At 42.8% G+C, this 24,617-nt stretch overlaps 1 non-coding gene and 1 pseudogene across 1 annotated transcript; both read right to left on the reverse strand.

Moving 5' to 3' along the window:
- Nucleotides 1–10,243: 10,243 nt before the first annotated feature.
- LOC141347041 (U1 spliceosomal RNA) lies at nucleotides 10,244–10,407 on the reverse strand. The gene has a single exon (XR_012357294.1). It is a non-coding gene; the product is annotated as a U1 spliceosomal RNA (small nuclear RNA).
- Nucleotides 10,408–10,788: 381 nt separating this feature from the next.
- LOC141347304 (U2 spliceosomal RNA) lies at nucleotides 10,789–10,993 on the reverse strand (annotated as a pseudogene).
- Nucleotides 10,994–24,617: the final 13,624 nt, after the last annotated feature.

Consider the following 24,617-nt stretch of genomic DNA (forward strand, 5'->3'; position numbering starts at 1 on the left):
TTTATTGTCACCATTTTCAATTTTCAATTTTCAAAGTATAATTTTTCTCACACATACATTTTTATTTTAATACACATTTTTAAAAACAAGCAAAAAATAAAAGAAATACAAACACAAGGTTTAAAAGAACATACAATCTTGAAAAACAAAACAAGAACAAAACTTTTTAAAACCATTGTGTGTAGCTTGTTTTAATAGTCCATTTCTTGGTGTGTTTTTAAAAGATGTGAGTGTTAAAAAGTAAAATACAGGTTTAACCCTCTGGGGTCGACACACGCGTATACGCGTTTTGTGGCAGTTTCCCAAAAGGAACTTCCATTACTCTGTCATTTCTGATTGCACAGATAAAAGCAGTACATCAATCGAATCTGTAAAGGGTCTACTTCTATTAGTATATACTCACAAAAACAAAAAAACATTGTGATTTTGCAAAATAAGGAAAACAAAAAGGGTGTGCTGTCTGCTGCGTTGATCTCCGTGATCTTCATTCAGAAACACGTCATTAAAATATACTATAACTCAGCCAATACACAACCCAGAGACATGAGCAATATATCTAGAGAAAGCTTGATATCTATACTTTTAAACGAAGTAAGTTTTATCGAAAACAAATATTCTGTGATAAAGTAATCCATATGAAACCAACACGATGTCCAGTCTGTCCTGTCTGCTTAATTATTTTTTAATTAGATCACACCCACGAGATATTCGCTTTTCATATTCTAATCGCCCACGTGAGGGCGCGCTGTTCATATGTAAATTATTTGAGGCAAGACAGGTATTCATGTACCCGCCCCGAAAAGCTGGCATAAATCGTGGGAACTTCATCATAGAGTTTACTTACTTTTTCTGCGCGTTTCAATGATGGCACGCTACACGAGTGAAGAAGCACTTCAGATGGTTCTGAACAGCGATGAAGAGTTCACCTTCTCCTCAGACGAAGAACGCGACTCGGATGATGATCGTTTGCATTTTGAAGAACGTCTGGACCCAGTGGAAGATATTCCTGACCAGTAAGTCTTTTATTTTTACCTTCATTATTTAAAATGTTGCTCGGCTACTGTATAAATAAAAACCTACATATTTAAAGTTAGATCGTTTCTAACAGCCTATTGTAAAACTAAAATCAGCTATTCAGACTAAAACTGGTTGAAATATGAAATCGGTCTTTACAGGCCACTTTTAGATTTGAACAAAGCGCATATATAAACCATGCAATGTATAAACAAATGTATTAGTATACTACGGTATCACGGTGATAAATAAATGGTGAAATTGTTCACTAAGCTTCTGTTTGCGAATATCTGCTCAGGTGTAAATGTTCTGAATGTGTTATACCAGGTCATTGGTATTCGCGATTGTCTGAGGTGTAAATATGTAAAATAAAAAAAAAAAGCTGTAAATGTCACTGAGAAGTGACCCATTGACAGACATATACATGCGTCCTTTCTTATCCTTTATTATCAGCTGGTAATTGCTCATTGGTAATAACTTTCACTTTTCTTTTAGGACCGTGGCTGCATCACCAGCGTCTTGCGCAAGAAAGTCACGTGAGAGTCATTCAGTTTTGCGTTCGCTGGAAAATTATACTGAGTAAGTGCACATGTAGTATTTTACAGATGTTAGTTATATTATGTTTAGAAACACTGGGATAACACAGTAAGTAACTCTTCCTGTATGGGTCTAAAAGAAATTGTACTTTTGTCATGTCTATTGTATTGTATACAATATTATCTGTGGTTGATGGTATTAGAATATAATTTCTTAGTTATTGCCATTCTGTTTCTTCATCAAGTATGCATAGACTATAAAATAAATGCTAAGAATTCTTTTACAACATTCTTTTAGGACTGTGACAACACCACTCTCGACTTCACCTGCATCTCACCCCAGGGGACGCAGGTCTCGTTCAGTTGTCAACTCCATTCGGAATCGTATAGAGTAAGTGTGCATTTACTATTTTACAGATGTTTTACTATATGGCAAAATATATGTGCTATGTGATAATTGTGCCCTTTTTTCTGTAACTTAGTATCAATATGGGTGTATTGATTTATAAATAAAGTATTAATTAATTTGTGCTTATTTATGTATTTCATTTCAGATGTGAAACAGACAGTGCAACAGAACCGGTTGCAAAACGATCCAAAGCAACTAAGCAACCTCCTCTGTCATGGAAAACAGAGACTGATGCCGACATATCTCCACAGGCTCTGAGATTCCTACCTGCCCAGGAACCTGGACCACAGCTAAGACCGTGTGATGGACACACTCCCATGAGTCTCTTCAAAATGTTTTTGTCTGAAACTGCTGTGTCGACTCTGTGTCGAAACACCAATGCCCAGGCTGCCAGGGCATGTGCAAAGGGCCGTAAATATAAATGGACAGACGTCAGCATCAGTGAGCTGTACCGCTACATTGGGCTACTCTTCTATATGGCCATGGTGAAAGTGAGCTCCATAAGAAACTACTGGCGACAGGACAGTCTTTTCTCTGTTTCTTTTCCTGCCACAGTCATGCCAAGGGACAGATACCGTACCATTTCATGGAATCTGCACATGAGTCACCCAGATGCAGACAGGGTCAATGACAGAAAGCGGGGCACATCTGAACATGATCGTCTTTTCAGGGTCAGACCCCTCATGGACACTATCCGGTCTGCGTGTAAGGCAATTTATCATCCAAGAAAAAATTTGGCAGTGGATGAAAGAATGGTGGCATGCAAAGCAAACACAGGAATGACTCAGTACATGAAAGCCAAGCCAACTAAGTGGGGCTTCAAGTTGTTTGTTCTTGCGGACTCATCAAATGGATACACTGTGGATTTTGCTGTGTATACAGGAAAGAACCACTTTCCCACAGGCCATGGACTGTCTTATGATGCTGTGATATCGCTTTTGGATTGTACTGTTTTGGGCTCTGGATACCATGTATACATGGATAATTTTTACACTAGTCCCAAGCTTCTTACAGACTTGTTTGCTTTGAAGTTTGGTGCATGTGGGACCTACAGAGACAACCGGAAGGACTGTCCTCGGAATGCAGCTAACTCACTCACCAAAAAATCAGTGAGGGGATCCATGAGGTGGATTCGAGATGGACACCTTGTGTTTGTGAAGTGGATGGACACACGAGAGGTGTCTGTGTGTTCCACCATCCATGCTGCCTATACAGGTGACACTGTGCAGAGGAGGGTGAAAACACAATATGTATGGAGGAATAAGAGTTTTCCATGTCCTGCACCTGTGATTGCCTACAACCAACACATGGGTGGCGTTGACCTGTCTGATCAGCTGATACAATACTACAGTACACAGCACAAAACAATGAAGTGGTACAGAAAGATCTTTCTGCACTTTTTGGACATTGCTGCCACCAATTCTTACATTGTACACAAAGAGCTTTACGGCACCATGACCCACAAGGAGTTTATGGAAGAACTAATTTCAGAGCTCTGTGGCATTTCACAGAAAACAACAACAAAACGGACAAACGCTGACCATGTGCCAGTTTCTGGAGCTGAGCAGGCCTCTGATGCCACTGTTGGTCGACGCATCTGTGTGCTTTGCAAAGCAAAGCATGGTCAGAGGCATGACACTCCTTGGAAATGCCAGGCATGTGGTGTACACTTGTGTGTTCAGGTGAAAAGGAACTGTTTCCTAGAATGGCACAAAGATGTATAGCTGTTCAGTTCTGCGCACAGTTTCTGTTTGCACTGTTTCACTGTTTTCACTGTTTCATTTGTACCAGAATGTCTGTTTTGCTGTTCAGTTCTGAGCTCTTAGTTCGCAAGGTAGGGTGTGAGAGTGGGCTTTACAAACCTTACACCCTACCCTATTGTTTCTGATACTCTTGTTTGCATGATTGTTCTATATTCTAAATAAACAAAAAGTATATACATTTCTATTTTTCCTCACATTCTTTTCTTGGTAGCAATTCCCTCTCAGTGACACACCTGAGTGAAAGGCTCATTATGCGGCTCATTATGCAGGTCTTTGTCTTCTCAGGTGTAAATCACAGCATTATTCATGATCATTCACGCCTTCTCGCATACAGCCAGTCTAAACAAAAAGTGTCTTCAAAAATTTAAATCTATATACTGTTTTGTGAAAACAAGTTAACTAGATGATTTTCACATCATTTGGTAGAAAAAAACCTAGCCTACAACATTCAGTTTGCAAAAGTTCTGAACTCCAAAGTTATGTATGTGTTTCAAGACCTTATTTCAGTGACTTCAAAAATTTAGTTTTTCACTAAGCACGCATAAACGTTGTTTTCTCAAAAACTTAAAAATGTACATTCATGCTGCTTACATATTTTTGTAGTACACTTTGTGCTGATTCCAATGTGTTTAGATTTACGATATTAATATGTTTTTAACATATTGAAAAAAGCACAAATGTCAAGGCATGTCACAATTTCTTCAGGGCCCCAAAACACCCTCAGACCCCAGAGGGTTAAAATTGAACCACAAGCATCTTGTACAATAAAACCACAATAAAAACACCAATTAAAAGTCCATAAAAATCATCTCTTGTACAAAACCGGGGGTGAGTCCTTATCAAGAAAGTCATCACCCCACTCCCCAGAACAGGCGCGTGAAATGCTATTTTTAATGGGTTCAGTGGAGATCCCCTCTCCTCTGGCCCGTTGGCCCGCTGTTCCCGTGAGGGTGCATCTACGGGCGGCCAGGACCCTTCCAGTGCGACCCCGGCCCCCTCGTCCGAATATCGTCGCCCGGTACCCCTGCAGCATTGATGTTACCTTTAGCTCGCATGCATGGAGGGGTACCATAACGCGCTTCCCCACCAGCAGATTTCTGGTGGCCCAGATGGCATCCTTGATGACGTTGAGGGTGAGCCAGAGCGAGGTAAATTCCTGTGCTGTCAAATCCTTCAAGCTCCAGCCCACCCCAAGGATGGCGAGCTGGTACCCTATCTGGGCCCCACCTGCTGGTAGGCACGGGAAATACAGGGGGCCGGTCTTGGCTCACAGGTCCCGCGCAGCGCCGTACTCCCAGTGCATAACCGCCCTGACCGGGAGGATCTCATGAGCCACCATCCACGATAAGTCTTTGTGCCTGTTCTGGAGAGCGGGGTGAGAGGCATTCCTCCAAACTTGTTTGGCCTCACGTAAAGTGAGGCCTGGAACTGGACTCACCGGTTCCCGGTCCTGCACAAGAGAGACAAGTGGTTAGTTAAAATGGTAACATCTTGATGCTCTAAAACATATCTTTTTAAAAACTTTTTGATAAAACTGTATTCTTTGGACAGGTTAAAAGACACTGGGCTTCTTAAATCAATAGGTAAAATCTTTAGCGTCCTTAGGGTCATGGCATATTTAAAATGCAGGGCGGTGAAATGGCTGCCTAAAAACAGGTGAGGGTCTGGGAGGCCTTTTCCGCCATTCTCCGGTCTTTTCTTCACAATTTTTCTCTTCAAGCTCTCCCACTTGGACCCCCACAGAAAGTAAAACACCGCCCTCTCCAACTGTGCCAGGAACCTTCGTGGGGGACTTAAAAACAGAACAGACATGTAAAATCAGGGGTAAAATCACAGATTTAAAAATTAAAACCTTGCCTTCAAAAGCCATCTGTCTTAGTCCCCAAAAACCCAGTTTTTGCCTGACTTTCCCTAACATGTCAGTCCAGTTGTCCCGTCCACCTCCCTCTTTGTCAAATTTAACCCCTAAAATCTTAAAATTTGTTTCTTTAAAATCCACGTCCAGTCTCCCTGTGTCAACTCCGTCCCACGGCCCGAAGAGCTGGGCCTCGGACTTGTTTCTGTTAAGCTTAGCGCCCGAGGCCCGACCATACCAGTCAGTCAAGTCCATTGCTCTTCGTATTGATAAAACGTCCGTGGCTAAAAGAGTTAAGCCGTCCATGTATAAAACACAGGTCGCCGTCAGTCCATCTGTCCCAGGAACGTCTAATCCTCTGATCCATTTATCCCTTCTCAAGATCTGTGCCAGTGGTTCGATGCAAGCCACATACAAAAGAGGAGATAAAGGACAACCCTGACGGACACCGCTGTGGATGTTTACAGCTTTGGAAAGATGCCCATTAACAAGGATTTTGCTGACTAGGCCTTTGTACAGCAGTCCCACCCAGGCTATAAACCTCTCTGGAAAACTCATTTTTTGCAGCACCTGAAGCAGATACTGGTGCGAGACTCGATCAAATGCTTTTTCAAAATCTAGATTTAGGACTACTAGTCGAATATTTCTGTCTCTCGCATAACAGATGGCGTCTCTAATCAGCACTAGGCTGTCTGTTATCTTTCTCCCTGGCACAGGACAAGCTTGATCCGGGTGAATCACGTCCTCTAAAACAGTTGACATACGTGTCGCTAAAACTTTGCTAAAAATCTTACAATCAAAATTTAAAAGTGTTATAGGTCTCCAGTTCTTTAAGTCAGTCCGGTCGCCTTTTTTGTGAAGTAAAGAAACTATCCCTATTCTGAAACTGTCTGGAAGTCTGTCGAGGGTCTAAAATTCTTTAAAAATTGTCAGTAAGTCGTGTGCTAAAATGTCCCAAAAAGTTAGATAAAACTCTAGGGAAAGTCTATCCGCTCCCGGGGACTTCCCCCTCTTAAAACCTTTAAGAGATTTTTGGATTTCTAAAATGGTCCACTCCTGGGATAAAAGCACATTTTTACTGTCTACCCTCTTGTCTAAAAAATTTAAAACTTCCCTTACGGTGTCATTGTGCACTTCTTTAAAACTATATAGCCCCTCATAAAAATGTTCCACACCCTCTAAAATTTCTTTTGTTGTCTTTAACTCCCTCCCTCCTGTTTTTACACTGGTTATCTTCCCACCCCTACTTAAAATCTTTAAAAAAAGTATCTAGTGCACTTTTCACCTTCTTCTATTTCTCTTTCTTTACTTCTTAAAATGACCCCTTTACTTTGTATATTAGCTAAAACTGACATTTAATTTTTGACCTCTTTCACTTCGTTTTTAAAATCAAAACCATTATTTAAAAGATTAAAATACCTTTGTAGTCTTTTTTGCAACCCCATCATGCGTCTCTTTTCTTTATGTTTCTTTTGTTTCCCTATCTTCTTAAAAAACTGTCTCGTCTGGTCCTTAACCATCTCCCACCACTGTGCACGTGTGTCGTACATGTCTTGGAGGGTCTGCCATTGGCTGAACTGTTCCCTATATTCTTTAACTACATCCTCTTTTTCCAATAGGGAACAGTTCAGCTTCCACAGCCCTCCCCCTACCGTCACACCAGTGGGCAGTGAAAGGGTGCAAGACAGCATCATGTGGTCAGAGAAAAAGAGGGGGGTTAATGTAGCATCAGTCGGCAGGCAGTCCCTTGTAAACACATAGTCGATTCGAGAGGCTCTGGTGCAGTCACCACTGAACCAGGTGAAGCCCTCCTCTCTTTGATACAGATTTTAAAAACAGTCAACTGGGTTAAAATCTCTAACTAAAGCCTGCAATAAAACCGACGTTTTGTCTACTTTAAAATCTTCTCCTACCCTCTTCCTGTCCTGCCACTATCAGGGGAGTTCTACCTAACATGTGGGGTTGCAAATCTTCTAAAAGCTCATATCTTTTATTTTTTTTCCCCGTAAAACCATATTCATTAAGAACATTAAAATCCCTGTCTAAAAAGGTCAGATTTACTAAAAGTGCCCGCCCACTTCTTGTACCTGGTTAAAAAGGGCAGAGAACACTCTTGCAATAAAAACAAATCTGACTTAAAAGTTTTTAAAAAGGACAAAATGCTCTGTGCTCTGAGAGTGGACCTCACACTTCTTACATTGATGGTAGAGATGACTACAAAGGCACAATTAAAATCAAGTTATTTCTTGTTGCACTTGCCTTACCTTTTCCTCAGTAAAACTAAGGATGTGGGGGCAAGTGCTTGACGCCTCTGGAGCTACAGAGGAAACCTCTTGCAACTCCTTTGGCGATGATGTTCTTAGCTTAAAATGCAGAAAAGACCTCATTTGGGGATTCTAGGGGCCACATACGGTCCAGATCTTCTGAGCTAGAACTATCTGGCCGATGTGCTACCCTAATCTTTTTCTCCCCTGTTTCGAGTAGGGGAGATCCCGCAGGTCTTTTCTGCACTTGAGCGTTAGGAAGTGAGCAGTTCGTTTCACTCCCACTAGATGGCATGCTCACCTCCGAAACGGTATTGAGGGAGAAACACGTTTCATCTTTTTCATTTCCCTTGTCTTGCAGTGGGGTGGGTTCCTCCCCCTGTTCCGTTTCAAAATGTGACTTCGCCCCTGTAGCTGCCCCACTTCCTGCCTCCTGGCCAATCCTTGAGGTTGGCTGGGATTTTGAATTTCCCGCCGAAACCTCAAGGACCGCCTCCTCCTCCCTTTGTTTGCTGTGGTTGTGGGGTGGCCATTTTGTTAGCTTAAAGCTTGTGGCAAAGCTTTTTGGGCAGTCTCTGTAGACATGGTTTGAGTCTCCACAAAGATTACACCGCCTGCCATTGGTGCACTCTTCAAAACTGTGACCAATTTCTTTACATTTCCCACATACAGTTTCCTGGCACGCTTCGGCTAGATGTCCAAACATGCCACACTTTCTACAGAGTTTGGGCATTCCCTGGTAGTGAATGTAACCTCTGTTTTCTCCCAACACAATCATTGAAGGCAGATGTCTCAGGCCTTGGTAGCCCCCGGCGTCTTCCCATTGTTTGATGGGAATTTGCCAGGAACATGTCCAAATGCCGTCCTCATCTAGCACTTTGACTGGCTGGCCTCGAACAGTGCAAAATCTCCCCAACCATACACAAATATCTTCTCCAGTCACTGTTTCATTGAACATCCTGACAATCACAGTTTTAAATGTGTTGTCAGTCAGTTTTTCCACAGTAAACACGGAGAACTGGGCTTTGAACATCTCAAACCTTTGCCAAAAATCACTAAGATGGGAAGCAGCTCTAAAGCTAACATCAAATCCTTTGTTCAGGGGCAGAGTCACAACACAATTCAAGTCAGTTGGTTTAAAATTTAAAGTTTTTTGGATCAGCTTCCTGGAGAAGTCTAATCTTGACATCCCCAGGAGCTTCCCCTCAACTTCCCGAAATAAAAAACGCACGCTGTGGTGCCTCCGCACGCCGGCACGAGCAGCCGACATGATGGACGCACCCACAGCTCTAAAAACACAATAAATACAACAATAAATAAAAAGACCTTACCTTTAAACAAGAAGATTCCCCAAAAGAACGTAAGTCGCCAGGTAAAATGCTGCTTGTCCTTTACCTCCTGAAGGATGGGGGCACTGTGTGACAAGCCACACACAGGCCCAAAAGGTCCCACAAAAGGCGATCGCTGTCACTGCCGTTTGACCAGACACTTGATTTTAGCCAAAAGGCGATGCCGTTGTGAGGTGGCGGGGAGGAAGCCGGAAACAGCGGCGACCACCTCGGCCGCGGGCGGTCGCAAAGCCCTGCAACGTCACCGAGCCTCGCCCCGATCGGCCGGGCGGTGGCGCTGCAGCGTTGGAGAGTCCGGCATCGCTCGTAACTCCTAAACGGTTTGTCGCAGAGCCACGTGCCTCGTGTCATCGGAATCCTTGGCTCGAGCTGGACGAGAGGCAGGCCTCGGATTCGCTCGTCGCACTGACGAAATTTTCGGCTATTTTGGATTTTGTCGAAAACCTACTTTTGCAAACAAGCGCTAGGCATTTGGCCCAGTCCGACCCGGAGCAGTGCAGAAAGATTCCCTGGAGTCTGACTGTCAATAATGATCCAAAAAAAATTCCATTCACCCTGGCGAGGGGACCCCAAAACATTGGAAGGTCGTGTGGCCAAGTTTGCTAAAATGGCTATAACTCCCGCAAGGAATGAGATCGGTTCACCCAAATCGGCACACCTGTGCAGGGGCTCGGTCTGTGGTCAGGTGTAAAGGGGTGCTGCGACTGGCCACTTGGTGGCGCTGTAAGGTCAAAAAAATAGGAAAAGGATACAAAAAGGACAGCCAAACAAACACGCATACAGCTACGCAACGCTTAGTCCAATCCACTTGAAAAGCGAGGACTGTGAGAAATTTGAACTGAAACGCCCACCAGGGGGCGATCTTTCAAGACCGCGAGTGACTTTGTTTTCACGCACAACACACACACCAGGTGACAGACCTCCTCACTCTGAACAACTCTCTAAACCATTGATCATCCAGGGAAAAAAGAGATAAAGACCAAACCACAACCAACAAACGAAAAAAGAGACGAAAACCCAACAAAAACATCTGCCTTCTCAAACCAACAAATCCAAGGGAGAGCGCGAACGCAGTCCCCCACTACCATAAATTATGCAGTCGAGATTCCCACATTTGGGGAATTCGCAGGGGTCAGCACGGCCGGAGTGCAATGGACGAGCCTCGCCCTGGGTGAACCACCTTCTTGATCATGGTGTCTCCCCTGCCAGGTAAGTATGAAGCTTTAGGCCGCCTGTCAGAGGAACCGCTTCCCTGTCTACCATCCTTATCAACGGTGACCCCCATCCCAAGCAAAGGAAGGGTGGGTGCCCTGCGTTGACCAAGCCTGCAAACTGCCAAGCGTCTTCTTCTTCTCTTGCTTAATGGCGGATCGCAAACAACTTTTAGGTGCATGGTGCCACCCGCTGCACAGGAGTGTGTAACATCACGTCATATGAGCGTTCTTGTATTCTATTTATTAGCCCAGAGTTTTTACCCCACCTCATTATCAGAAGACTCCAAGACCTCAGATGGGCGTGCCGGGTGGGGAGACCTCAAGAAACGGGAAGCACGGCTTTGAACCCGACGTCACCAGCTCTGCTATTAGACACAAAAATAGGGAAAGCGCACCATTCCTGGAGACACTGCAATACCAGGCCGATGCATGGAGTGGACGTAGCAAGGCCCGGCTCCAGCTCCCTGATCCAAAAATCAATTTAATATGCAGTTCCTGGGTAGGGGACGTATCAGATATTAAACTGATAAGAACAGATTTTTTTTTTTTTAGTTTTATTGTGTCAATAATCTTAGTTACATACAGACATTTGTTGCGTGAAGTACATGAAATACATTTCTATTTGTTTTAGAGATGTTTCACAAATACACAATAAAATCCCACAGGACACTAAATGTTGTGTAGAAGAGTCCATTTGTGTACAGGGGTGTAAATGTGCAAAACAACATATGTATGTGTTGTGTTAAAAAACAGTGTGCTGTTCAGTCTATAGGGTAAAAAGGGGTAAAAGTCATGAAGTTCTTAAAAGGGCCAAAATAAAAACACAAATCAAAACAAAATAAAATATGCTCTTAAAAACTCTTTCTTCAATGTACAGGAACGACTGAGTCCTTAACTAAATTTAGTCATCAACTCAGCTCCCCAAAACCAGTTCCAAAGACCCGGCCTTCTGGGCCCAGAGGAGATACTCTTAAACCGAGGCTCCACTTGTCCCTTCTCAAAACCTGTGCTAGGGGTTCGATACAAGCCACATACAGTGGAGATAACGGAGATAGTGGAGATAACGGGCAGCCCTGACGGACACCACTGCGTATATCTATCGCTTTTGAAAGATTCCCGTTAACTAAAATTCTGCTGGTTATGTACTGGTACAGCAAACCCACCCAAGCTAAAACTCTCTTAGGGAAGCCCATTTTACCCAGTACTTGAAACAAGTAATGGTGCGAGACTCGGTCGAATGCTTTTTCAAAGTCTAAATTTAGAACTATCAGCCGAATGTTTCTGTCTCTCGCATAACAGATGGCATCTCTTATCAGTACGAGGCTGTCTGTGATCTTCCTCCCAGGGATGGCACAGGCTTGATCCGGGTGAATTAATTCTGCTAAAACCGTTGACATTCGTGTTGTTAAAAGTTTACTAAATAGTTTGCAGTCAAAGTTTAAAAGGGTTATAGGATGCCAATTTTTTTAGATCTGTCTTGTCTTCTTTTTTTGTGTAAAAGTGTCATAATACCCATTCTAAAACTGTCTGGAAGTCGGTCAAGGTTATCAAGGTCATTAAAAACAGCCAGGAGGTCTTGTCTTAAAATGTCCCAAAAGGTCAGGTAAAATTCCAGGGGAAGTCCGTCAGGGCCAGGAGACTTCCCCTTTTTGAATTTTTTTACACTCTTGTCTATTTCAAGGAGATTAAAATTGTTAGTCAGAACAGCATTGTCTTTTACCGTTTTCTCAATAAACGTTAAAATTTCATTTAAAATCTTATCACTTACCTTTTCTTCATAGAGATTTTCATAAAAACTTTCTACTACTGTTAAAATACCATCTGTATCTGTCATAATTTCTCCTTCTCTGTTTCTCAGTTTCATCATAGTTTCACCTCTATTGATAATTTTCTTAAAAAAATATCTTGTACATTTTTCTCCCTCCTCTACTTCTTTTTCTTTGCTTCTGAAAATGATTCCTCTGCTTTTAACCTCAGCCAATTTCGACATTTCCTTTTTAACTTCTTTTATTTCATTGTTAAAATCGAACCCTTGATTAAAAAGATGAAAGTAGCGTTGTAGTCTCTTTTGCAGTCCCACCATTTGTCTCTTTTCTTTACATTTTCTCTTTTTCCCTGCCCATCTAAAAAAAGTCTTAGTCCTACCCTTCACCATCTCCCACCACTGTGCTTGTGATTCGTAGAAGTCCCGTAGGGTCTGCCATTCGCTATACTGCTCCCTGTATTCCTTTACTATTTCTTGGTCTTCCAACAGAGAGCAGTTTAGCTTCCACAGACCTCTACCTATTGTAGGAAAAACGGGGTTAATCTAGCATCCACTGATGACCAATCTCTGGTAAAAAAAAATAATCAATGCAGGAAGCTTTCGTGCCATCACCACTAACCCAGGTGTGGCCCACACTGTTGGGATGCAAGGATTTAAAAACATCAGTCAATCTAAAGTCTTTTATTGTGTTTTGGAGTAAAACTGTAGTCTTGTCTTCTTTAAAATCCTTCGCTGCCCCTTTTCTGTCATTCTTCTGTAGAACACAGTTAAAATCACCTGCAAAAATTAAAGGCATCTTTCCTAGTAAGTGAGACTGCATATCTTTTAATAGGTCATACCTGTCATTTTTATCTGGATATTCGTAAATATTTAAAACATTAAAACCCATTTCTAAAAAAGATAAGTTGGCTAAAACAGCTCGTCCGTCTCTTATCACCGTGCTCCCCTCCACCAAGATTTTGGGTTTTTTTATCAATATGGCAACCCCATCAGCTTTGTTGGAGTTGGATCCACTCCAGATAGATGGGCCATGTGGCCATTTGTCCTCCCACTTTTTATAGTTGAGTGAGAAAGGAAGAGCACATTCTTGTAAAAGAAAAATATCTGCGGGAAGAGCACTTAAAAAGGATAAAATGGTCTGTGCTCGAATAGGTGACTTTACACTTCTCACATTTAAAGTTGAGATTGTAATTGTCATGAGCATTATAAAAGGTAGGTAAACCATTAAAAAATAATTTAAAAACAAATATAAGGACAGGTAAAAACCTTTAAGAGACTACCAACACTTAATCATAAAAAGGGTCCATTTCTTGTAAGTCAGGCCCTTCCTTTATCCCTATGAGGGAGGGATCAGGGGTTGGGGTCTGGCTTTCCCCAGAACTGCCAGATGCAGCTCTGGGTGTAGATGTTTTCAGCTCTACTGACAGAAAAGAAATTTAATTTGCAGTATTCAAGGGAAACAGTCTGTCTAGATCACCCGAGGATGATGACTCTGACAGCTGCCCCCTGCGATCTTTCTTTTCAATTTCTTTTGTAAGAGGGGATATCGCAACCCTCTTTTTTGTCAATTGAGATGGTAAAGAATCCTGTGACTTACCTTCTTCTTGTGAACCACTTTCATCTTGGTTTTCATTTTCAACTATTTTTTCTGTTTCCATTTTCCCGCTAATTTTTGGGGGGAGGGTTTGGTGTTGCTCCACCTCCTTACTCCCTTCTCCACCACTCTCCCCACTTGTCTGAAAATTCAAATCTTTGGGCTCCGCCTCCTCGTTAGTATCCACAATGTTAGTTCTAGAGTTTGTTGCGGCAGCCATCTTGTTAGCTTTGACTTTGTTGGCAAATGATTTTGGGCAGTCTCTGTATAGGTGATTAGAATCTCCACACAGATTGCACCTTCTGCCATTGGGACATTCATCAAATGTATGGCCAATTTCTCTACATTTCCCACAGAAAGACTTCTGGCAAGCTTCCACTAGGTGCCCAACCTCCCCACATCTACGGCAGAATTTGGGCATTCCTTGATAATAAATGTAGCCTCTGTTTTCTCCAAGCAGAATCATGGATGGAAGATGTTTCAGGCCCTGGAATCCCTGGGAGTCTTCCCATTGTTTTATGGGGATTCTCCAGGAGCAATTCCAGATGCCGTCCTCATCCAACATTTTCATGGCTTGACCTCTAACAGAGCAGTATCTACCCAGCCAAGTGCATATATCTTCTCCACTAACGGTTTCATTGAACATTCGGACAATAACCATTTTTTGGGTATTGTCGGTCAGTTTCTCCACCTTAAACATGGAAAAGAGGGTCTTTACATTTTCAAATCTAGTCCAGAAGTCATTCAGCAAACTAGCTGACTTAAAACTTACATCAAAACCTTTGTTAAACGGGAGAGACAGGATACAATTTATATCATTTGGTGTAAAACTCAAAGTTTGCTGCACAAATTTTTGGGAAAAGTCTAAGCGAGACATCTGGACAGGCTTCCCGTCTTTCTCTAAGAATATAAAACAAGTGTAAAAGAAACAAAAAAGGACTTACCTTGACAGATTTCTTCTGTAGAATCTTTTTCCTTTAAAACAAAATCAATACAACAACTAAGGGTAAATAAAACAGCACAGCTGAAAGCAATACAAAACAATATACCTCTTAGCAAGTATAGAAAATGCTATAAAAGAGCACTCCCCAAAACTGACAAAGAGGCGATCGCAGCACTGCCGATTAACAAGATACTTGATCTTAGCCAAAAGGCCGAGAAGCGATGCCGTTGTGAGGCGGCGGGGAGGAAGCCGGAAACAGCGGCGGCCGCAGAGCCCTGAAACGTCGGGGGACGGCAGTACCCACCCCCGCCCGCAACGTCACCGAGCCTCGCCCCGATCGGCCGGGCGGTGGCGCTGCAGCGTTGGAGAGTACGGCATCGCTCGTAACTCCCAAACGGTTTGTCGCAGAGCCACGTGCCTTGTGTCATCGGAATCCTTGGCTCGAGCCGGACGAGAGGCAGGCCTCGGATTCGCTCGTCGGCTATTTTGGATTTTGTCGAAAACCTACTTTTGCAAACCAGCGCTAGGCATTTGGCCCAGTCTGACCCGGAGCAGTGCAGAAAGATTCCCTGGAGTCTGAGCGGACGGCCAAGGGAAGCTTTTGTTATTCATATCGCGCCCTTCCAGAGCAATTAGAAGTGCGAAGTTTGTTGCATTTGAGTTTCGATTAGAGCCATTTTGCGTGCGTGCAATACATTTGCGGCTGACTGAGCCCAGGAGGCGTCCCTAGCTGTTTCAGTAAAGCTTTGTTTGGTTGTGTATTTAACGGTGTCATACCAGCTGACGCTGAAGTGTCAGCGGAAGCGTTCAGCCTCCTCGCGTGAAGACCGACGAGAGTAAAGACCTGCGACTTGTCCTGCGCGACTTATCCGAGTAACGACACCGACAACGCACTTAAGTACTCCTTTCCTTTACCTCACTCTTCTTTCTGTCCTCCTCTATCATGTGTTTCCAACTCATTCCGGTGCTCTCTACACACCGCACTAACATCACACGCACACGTCAACGCAATCTCTCTAACCTGCGTCCTATCGACACCTCTTCCACTGAACCTTTCTCTTTCACGGTTGGACTCTGGAACTGTTAGTCAGCTGTTAACAAAGCTGACTTCATTTCAGCCTTTTCTCTGCAATCTGGCCTGAGCATCCTTGGTTTGACTGAGACCTGGATTCGTCCTGAAAACTCAGCAACCCCAGCCGCTCTCTCGAATAACTTCTCCTTCTCTCACACTCCTCGTCACTCTGGAAGGGGATGCGTTACCGGGTTACTCATTTCAAACAACTGGAAATACTCAACCCATTCTCTTCTATGCAATTACAACTCATTTGAATCTCATTCAGTCACTATAACAGCTCCTATCAAACTGCATGTTGTGGTAATTTACCGCCCTCCAACTCAACTTGGCATCTTCCTAGAAGAGCTGGACAGGCTGCTGTCCTCATTTCCGGAAGATGGCAGCCCTCTTCTAGTCTTTGGGGATTTCAACATTCACACGGACAAACCCTATGCTGCAGACTTCCATTCACTTCTTGCTTCATTTGATCTAAAACGCATTAGCACTACACACACTCATAAATCTGGCAACCAACTTGATCTCATTTACACTCGAAACTGTATTACAGATAACATATCAGTCAAACCCTTACACATCTCTGACCACTTCATTACATTTGAGCTACATCTCGCTAACTGTGCACCCCCAACCCCTCTACCTGTTACTTTCAGACGAAACCTTCGCTCTCTTTCACCCTCCCACTTTTCTTCCACAGTATCCTCCTCTCTTCCCTCTCCAACCCACTTCTCATCCCTGGATACTAATACAGCAACTGACACCTTGTGCTCCACTCTTACCTCTTGTCTAGATGACATATGCCCTCTCTCCTCCAGGCCTTCACGAGCTATTCCTTCTAACCCTTGGTTATCCGAAGTTCTTCGTGAGCAGCGCTCCAAACTTAGGGCAGCTGAGAGGAAATGGCACAAATCTAAGGATCCATCTGACTTGAGTAGGTATCAGTCTCTGCTTTCATCCTTCTCTACCCAAGTCCATACTGCCAAATCTTCATACTTCCACAACAAGATCAATAATGCTCCGGTCACACGCAACCTCTTCAAAACTTTTAATTCTCTGCTTTGTCCTCCTCCACCACCTCCCACTACTTCTATAACAGCTGATGATTTTGCCACATTCTTCACAAACAAAACTGCATCTATCAGTAACCAGTTCTCAGCTCCACACATACAGGAATTAACATTAACCACACCCACAACTGGAACTCCCCTCTTCTCCTTCAGTCCTCACTCTGAGGCAGAAATAACCAAACTTCTCCTCTTCAGTCGTCCGACAACATGCCCTTTAGATCCTATCCCCACACACCTTCTCCAAGCAATCGCTCCCACAATCCTACCGGCACTCATACACATCATCAACACATCTCTTCTCATAGGCACTTTCCCCACTACATTTAAGCAGGCCCGGGTAACCCCGCTGCTCAAAAAGCCTACACTTAACACTTCACTTATAGACAACTATAGACCCGTCTCTCTCCTTCCATTCATAGCAAAAACACTAGAACGAGCTGTTTTTAACCAGCTATCTTTATTCCTCTCACAGAACAAGCTATTGGATGCTAACCAATCAGGGTTCAGGAGTGGCCATTCAACTGAGACCGCACTACTGTCTGTCACTGAAGCCTTACGGACTGCAAAAGCTGAGGCCAAATCATCAGTACTCATTTTGCTGGATCTATCTGCAGCTTTTGACACAGTGAATCATCAGATTCTCCTGTCCACCCTCTCATCGCTGGGCATCACAGGGACTTCACTTCGCTGGTTCAAATCCTACCTCTCTGGTAGGTCTTTCAGAGTGGCCTGGGGAGGGGATGTATCCAAAACTCATCAACTGGTCACTGGGGTTCCTCAGGGATCAGTTCTTGGTCCCCTCCTCTTCTCCATATACACCACATCTCTAGGCCCCATCATACAGGCACATGGCTTCTCCTACCATTGCTATGCGGATGACACACAGCTCTATCTCTCATTCAAACCAGATGACCCAATGGTAGCTGCACGGATCTCAGGCTGCCTGGCGGATATCTCTGCATGGATGAAGGAACACCATCTACAGCTCAATCTAGCAAAGACCGAGCTCCTTGTCTTTCCTGCCACTCCAACTTTACTACATGACTTTTCAATCCGGTTAGGTTCATCGACAATTACCCCATCAACTTCAACCAGAAATCTTGGAGTAATCTTTGATGATCAATTGACTTTTAAAGACCACATAGCTAAAACTGCTCGATCCTGCAGGTTTGCACTGCACAACATCAGAAAGATCAGGCCCTTCCTAACAGAGCATGCTGCACAACTCCTCGCCCAGGCCCTGGTCATTTCTAGGCTAGACTACTGCAATGCTCTTTTAGCCGGTCTTCCAGCATGTACAATCAGGCCTCTACAAATGATTCAGAATGCAGCAGCACGGCTGGTCTTCAATGAGCCCAAAAAGGCCCATGTCACACCGCTCTTCATATCTCTGCACTGGCTACCGGTTACGGCTCGCATCAAATTCAAGACACTGATGCTGGCATATAGGACAGCCACCGGCTCTTCTCCTGCCTTTCTCCATCCACTACTACGAATCTACACTCCCTCCAGAAGTCTGAGATCCTCTAATGAAAGCCGCCTCATTGTACCACCACAGAGAGGCATGAAATCACTTTGCAGAACATTCTCCCTCAACGTTCCTGTCTGGTGGAATGATCTTCCCACCCCTATCCGGAATGCAGACTCCTTAACAGCCTTCAAGCGTCTGCTGAAAACCCATCTTTTTCGACACTATTTGACTCAATAAGAGAAAAAAAAAGAAAAAAAAATTCTTGATCTTCCCTTTCTTTCCAGCACTCATCTAACAATGCCTGAGATATATGGTATTTTTGAGCACTTCCTATGTTGAACTGCCTCCTTAGGATGAATCACTTGTTGTATTCCCAATTGTAAGTCGCTTTGGATAAAAGCGTCTGCTAAATGAATAAATGTAAATGTAAAACACAATAAAAACACCAATTAAAAGTCCTTAAAAGTAATCTCTTGTGTAAAACCGGGGGTGAGTCCTTATCAAGCATGTCATCACCCCACTCCCCAGAACAGGCCAGTGCAATGTTATTGCCTGGGCTCAGCGGAGAACCCCTCTCCTCCGGCCCGCTGTTCCCGTAGCCAGAGTGGTGAGGGTGCATCTACGGGCGGCCAGGGACGGTGGCGGCCGGGACCCTCCCTGTGTGACCCCGGCCCCCTCGTCCGAATATCGTCGCCCGGTACCCCGTAAAACACCGACCTCTCCAGCTTTCCCAGGAATCTTCGGGGTGGACTAAAAACAGAACAGACAAGTAAAATCAGGGGTAAAATCACAGATTTAAAAATTAAAACCTTGCCTTCAAACGTCATCTGTCTTAGTCCCCAAAAACCCAGTTTTTGCCTAACTTTCCCTAACATGTCGGTCCAGTTGTCCCATCCACCTCCCTCTTTGTCAAATTTTATTTATTCGTATGGATAAAACGTCCGTAGCTAAAAGAGTTACGTCGTCCATGTATAAAACACAGGTCGCTGTCAGTCCACCTGTCCCAGGAACGTTTAATCCTCTGATCCATTTATCCCTTCTCAAGATCTGTGCCAGTGGCTCGATGCAAGCCACATACAGAAGAGGAGATAAAGGACAACCCTGACGGACACCGCTGTGGATGTTTACAGCTTTGGAAAGATGCCCATTTACAAGGATTTTGCTGACTAGGCCTTTGTGCAGCAGTCCCACCCAGGCTATAAACCTCTCTGGAAAACCCATATTTTGCAGTATCTGAAGCAAATACTGGTGCGAGACCCAATCAAATGCTTTTTCAAAATCTAGATTTAGGACTACTAGTCGAATATTTCTGTCTCTCGCGTAACAGATGGCGTCTCTAATCAGCACTAGGCTGTCTGTTATCTTTCTCCCGGGCACAGCACAAGCTTGATCCGGGTGGATCACGTCCTCTAAAACAGTCGACATGCGTGTCGCTAAAACTTTGCTAAAAATCTTACAATCAAAATTTAAGTGTTATAGGTTTCCAGTTCTTTAAGTCAGTCCGGTCGCCTTTTTTGTGAAGTAAAGAAACTATCCCTATTCTAAAACTGTCTGGAAGTCTGTCGAGGGTCTCAAACTCTTTAAAAACTGTGAGTAAGTCGTGTGTTAAAATGTCCCAAAAAGTTAGATAAAACTCCAGGGGAAGCCCATCCGCTCCCGGGGACTTCCCCCTCTTAAAACCTTTAAGAGCTTTTTGGATTTCTAAAACTGTCCAATCCTAGGATAAAAGCACGTTCTTACTGTCAACCCTCTTATCCATAAAATTTAAAACTTCCCTTACTGTATCGTTGTGTACTTCCTTAAAACTATATAACCCCTCATAAAAATTTTCTACACCCTCTAAAATTTCTTTTGTTGTCTTTAATTCCCTCCCTCCTGATTTTACACTGGTTAACTTCCCACCCCTACTTAAAATCTTTTTAAAAAAGTATCTAGTGCACTTTTCACCTTCTTCTGTTTCTCTTTCTTTACTTCTTAAAATGACCCCTTTACTTTTTATATTAGCTAAAACTGACATTTCATTTTTGACCTCTTTCACTTCATTTTTTAAATCAAAACCATTATTTAAAAGATTAAAATACCTTTGTAGTCTTTTTTGCAACCCCATCATGCGTCTCTTTTCTTTATGTTTCTTTTGTTTACCAACCTTCTTAAAAAACTGTCTCGTCCGGTCCTACCCTAAACAGCCACCGGCACAAGGCCACGGGAACCAGATGAGTCCTCTCCAATTTGACTTTGCTGCAATATGGAACTTTTGCACTTTTATTGACATTTTATTTTATTATTTTAATACTGTAAGGTTGCTTTGACACAACTTGTATTGTAAAAAGCGCTGTATAAATAATCTTGACTTGACTTGACTTAACCATCTCCCACCACTGTGCACGTGTGTCATACATGTCTTGGAGGGTCTGCCATTGGCTGAGCTGTTCCCTATATTCCTTAACTACCTCCTCTTCTTCCAATAGGGAACAGTTCAGCTTCCACAGCCCTCCCCCTACCGTCACACCAGTGAGCAGTGAAAGGGTGCAAGACAGCATCATGTGATCTGAGAAAAAGAGGGGGGTTAATGTAGCATCAGTCGGCGGGCAGTCCCTTGTAAAAACATAGTCGATTCGAGAGGCTCTGGTGCAGTCACCACTGAACCAGGTGAAGCCCTCCTCTCTTTGATGCAGATTTTTAAAACAGTCGACTAGGTTAAAATCTCTAACTAAAGCCTGCAATAAAACCGACGTTTTGTCTACTTTAAAATCTTCTCCTAACCTCTTCCTGTCTTTTTTAGTTAAAACACAGTTAAAATCCCCTGCCACTATTAGGGGAGTTCTACCTAACATGTGGGGTTGCAAATCTTCTAAAAGCTCATATCTTTTATTTTTTTTCCGTAAAACCATATACATTAAGAACATTAAAATCCCTGTCTAAAAAGGTCAGATTTGCTAAAAGTGCCCGCCCTTCCCTCACCACTGTGCTGCCCTTCACCAAGATGTTAGGATTATTGATTAAAACTGCAACTCCGTCGTTTTTATTAAAATTTGAACCACTCCATATGGAGGGTCCAGATGGCCAGAGCTCCTCCAACTAGAGGTCTGCATTCCCGCGGCTCTCCCGCGGGAACCGCGGGACCCGACCAGATTTCTTGCGACGCGGGAATAAATTTCCAAATAAAAGCGGTTGCGGTCGGTAACTCTGGTGTAATTTGAACAGGAGCGGGCGGTAACAATATCCCGTTCCCGACGTCTTTTCTGAACAGCAAATCTGCGCTTTACTCATTCTTATCGAGCACCTGTAGGCTACATTCTGCGCTCAAAACTGTTATGCACTCGCTATACACTCATGGACCGGTGCTTTCAGAATCATGCATTTTACTGGCAATGTCTCATAGGCGCGGAAAGTGAGGGTACTACTGGTGTTTTTTCTGTGGGCAACTGTTTATCAGTTTATCACATTACTCCAGAGCGCAAAGCCATGTTTGGACTGCCAAAATCTTCATAAGGTTATGCTGACTGATTTTTCGCAAACAGTGTGGTTGTTAACTCCTGACCCGAGCCCATCTTTTTTCCCCTTTGCTAAAACAACTTATACTACTGTTATGGCAATTAAAATAGTTCAGTTTTGAAATGACAAAGTGGTTATAATTTTGTTTCTTTTTTATTAAGTTAATTAAGGAAAAAAAAACGTTTGGAGCATTTTTTTGTTCGTTAAATGTAAGCTTTTAGTTTCTTAAAGTAACTCAAGCGGCGGCGGGAGACAGTAAATTGACCTACTCTATGTTTGAATTTGCCTTCTCAAATCACGAATTGGCTAAAATAAAATCTATAGATTTAAATAATATTGAAATAATAGCCTAATAATAATGTTCGCTATTAGGCGCATTTCCAGAGAGTGAAAACCAAAACGCTTTTTAGGTATAAACTAATTAACCGTTTTTTTGTTTTGTTTTGTTTTTGTCAGACATGATAAATATATTTGTAGAAAGCTTTAAATTAGTACTTAACGAAATAAAACAAATCGAAAACAAAAACTCTTTTATTATGTAGCTAATCTGTAAAGATGCATTTTTCTTTAAAGACGCGTCCAATGAGGAGATGGATGAGGAGCAATGAGCATCGTTAACTTCATCATCACTGACTCAGAAAACAGTTTATAAATTATTAAAATATCTCCTTACTATATTTCACAGTCATGGTAATTATTTTTGCCGGTGCTTTGTGGCAAGCTTTATCCTATTGCGTGCACTTGAACGCGTAACCCTGAAGATGCGCTCAATGCTGCAGACAGGACCGTCCGAGCCGCTCTTGATCATGTTCATGGTAGTCATGGTAGCCTGGTCTGGTGTTTCCACCAGCACTGCATTTTTTATCACCATTTAATGTCTGAAATATCATTTTAGAACGCATTTGATCTATGACTGGCTGAAATGAAGGGCTATAATAGCCACGTCTTAAAAGTGGAAAATGGAAATATAATGGATGTATTGCGAAAAAAGTTTTATATACCCGGTATTGTTTCCTAATGGTTAAATGTGAGATTCTGGAAACGAGAACTAAATTTAGCGGGAACGGTCGGGTCGGGAAGAAAATTATTCTAAGCGGGCAGCGGGTGAACAAAGCCTGAATATATAGCGGGAGCGGGTGGGTGCGGAATAAAACCTCGCGGGAGCGGGCGGGAGCGGGACTAGAAAAGCAGTCCCGCGCAGACCTCTACCTCCAACTTCTTGTACCTGGTTAAAAAGGGCAGAGAACACTCTTGCAATAAAAACAAATCTGACTTAAAAGTTTTTAAAAAGGACAAAATGCTCTGTGCTCTGAGAGTGGACCTCACACTTCTTACATTGATGGTAGAGATGGTGAGGGCCATGAGCAGTGTGGTTAAAAAGATATGAGATAAAAAGAAAAAAAACATTAAAAGACTACAAAGGCACAATTAAAATCATGTTATGTCTTGTTTCATTTTCCCTTTCCTTTTCCCAGAGGAACTGGGATCAGGCAGGAAAATGCTCGACACCTCAGGTGTTACAGAGAGACCGTCTTGTAGGTCCTTTGTTGACGATGTTCTTAGCTTGAAGTGCAAAAAGGACACCTCATTTGGGGACTCTAGGGGCCACATGTGTCACGGGTCTTGTTTTTTTTACTCTTTCTTCTGCACTGTGATTTGGCGAACCCGACCATACGATCAGGAATCAGCGATCTCAATTCCCCCCAATAAAGACCAGGACACAGCGTTTTCGTTGACTCTTGATTTTACTGAAAGGGTGAAATAACATCCCTTTAGTGGTGTTTCGCTGCAGACATTAGGCATCCACAGCGTGCTTTTCTCTTTGCAACTGCTCGTTGCATTGCTAATGTACATCAACATAAATTTACATATAAACCAACAGCAGTATCGCAACACGCGACCACAATTTGTATGAAACAACGTTCGTAATAAACAGAAAACTATATAAAAACATACCTGAAAGGGTGAAATAACATCCCTTTAGTGGTGTTTCGCTGCAGACATTAGGCATCTGAATAAAATACAAGTCAAAATTAACCTCATGGCCTTGATAACGAGAGCACCATCCAACGGAAGTTTACAAAAGGCCATATAACTATTAAAATATACATTGCTACTTGGATTAAATGCTCAAAATAATAACTGAATCCAAATAATAAACAAAATAGCATGAAATCACCACTTATTTTGTATTATTCACAATAAGATCGCCAAATTGAGACGGAGCATGAAAATACGTACCCACAGCGTGCTTTTCTCTTTGCAACTGCTGTGTTGCGTCATCTTCAATCAAACTAAACATTCTTGTCTGCAGCTCCAAAAACAAACCACAAGAGGGCACCCTTACAACATTGAATTAATAGCTGCCATTGAATTCAGGAGGATTCACAACAACAATTCTAACTCTGTTACACTCACCCCCACTGAAATCTTCTGAATTAAGGCAGCAGTAGTACAGAAAGAATACATCCTCTCATACATTTGCATATACTGTTTACACATAGAGATACCCACTGGTAAGCCAAACACAAAGTTATCTGAAAAGATGAAGTGGTAAGAGAGGAGCGCCAGTCTCTCGGACCAACATCTGGCAGTAAGATGCCCATATACATCTTATTTTACTCTATTAAAGGCATATGGTAAGCAAAAAAACGGATTGAAGCACGTCATAGAAAGAAAATACATCAAATAAAACAAAGACAAATCTTGAGTATTGAATGTTTACAATATGCTGAGCAACAAAGCATTCAAACAAATAAAAATAAAACATTCAAACTGTCTGAATTCTGTGATTCTGCATTGACGC

Source organism: Garra rufa, chromosome 1 (genome assembly GCF_049309525.1).
Source record: "Garra rufa chromosome 1, GarRuf1.0, whole genome shotgun sequence".
Lineage (NCBI taxonomy): Eukaryota > Metazoa > Chordata > Actinopteri > Cypriniformes > Cyprinidae > Garra > Garra rufa.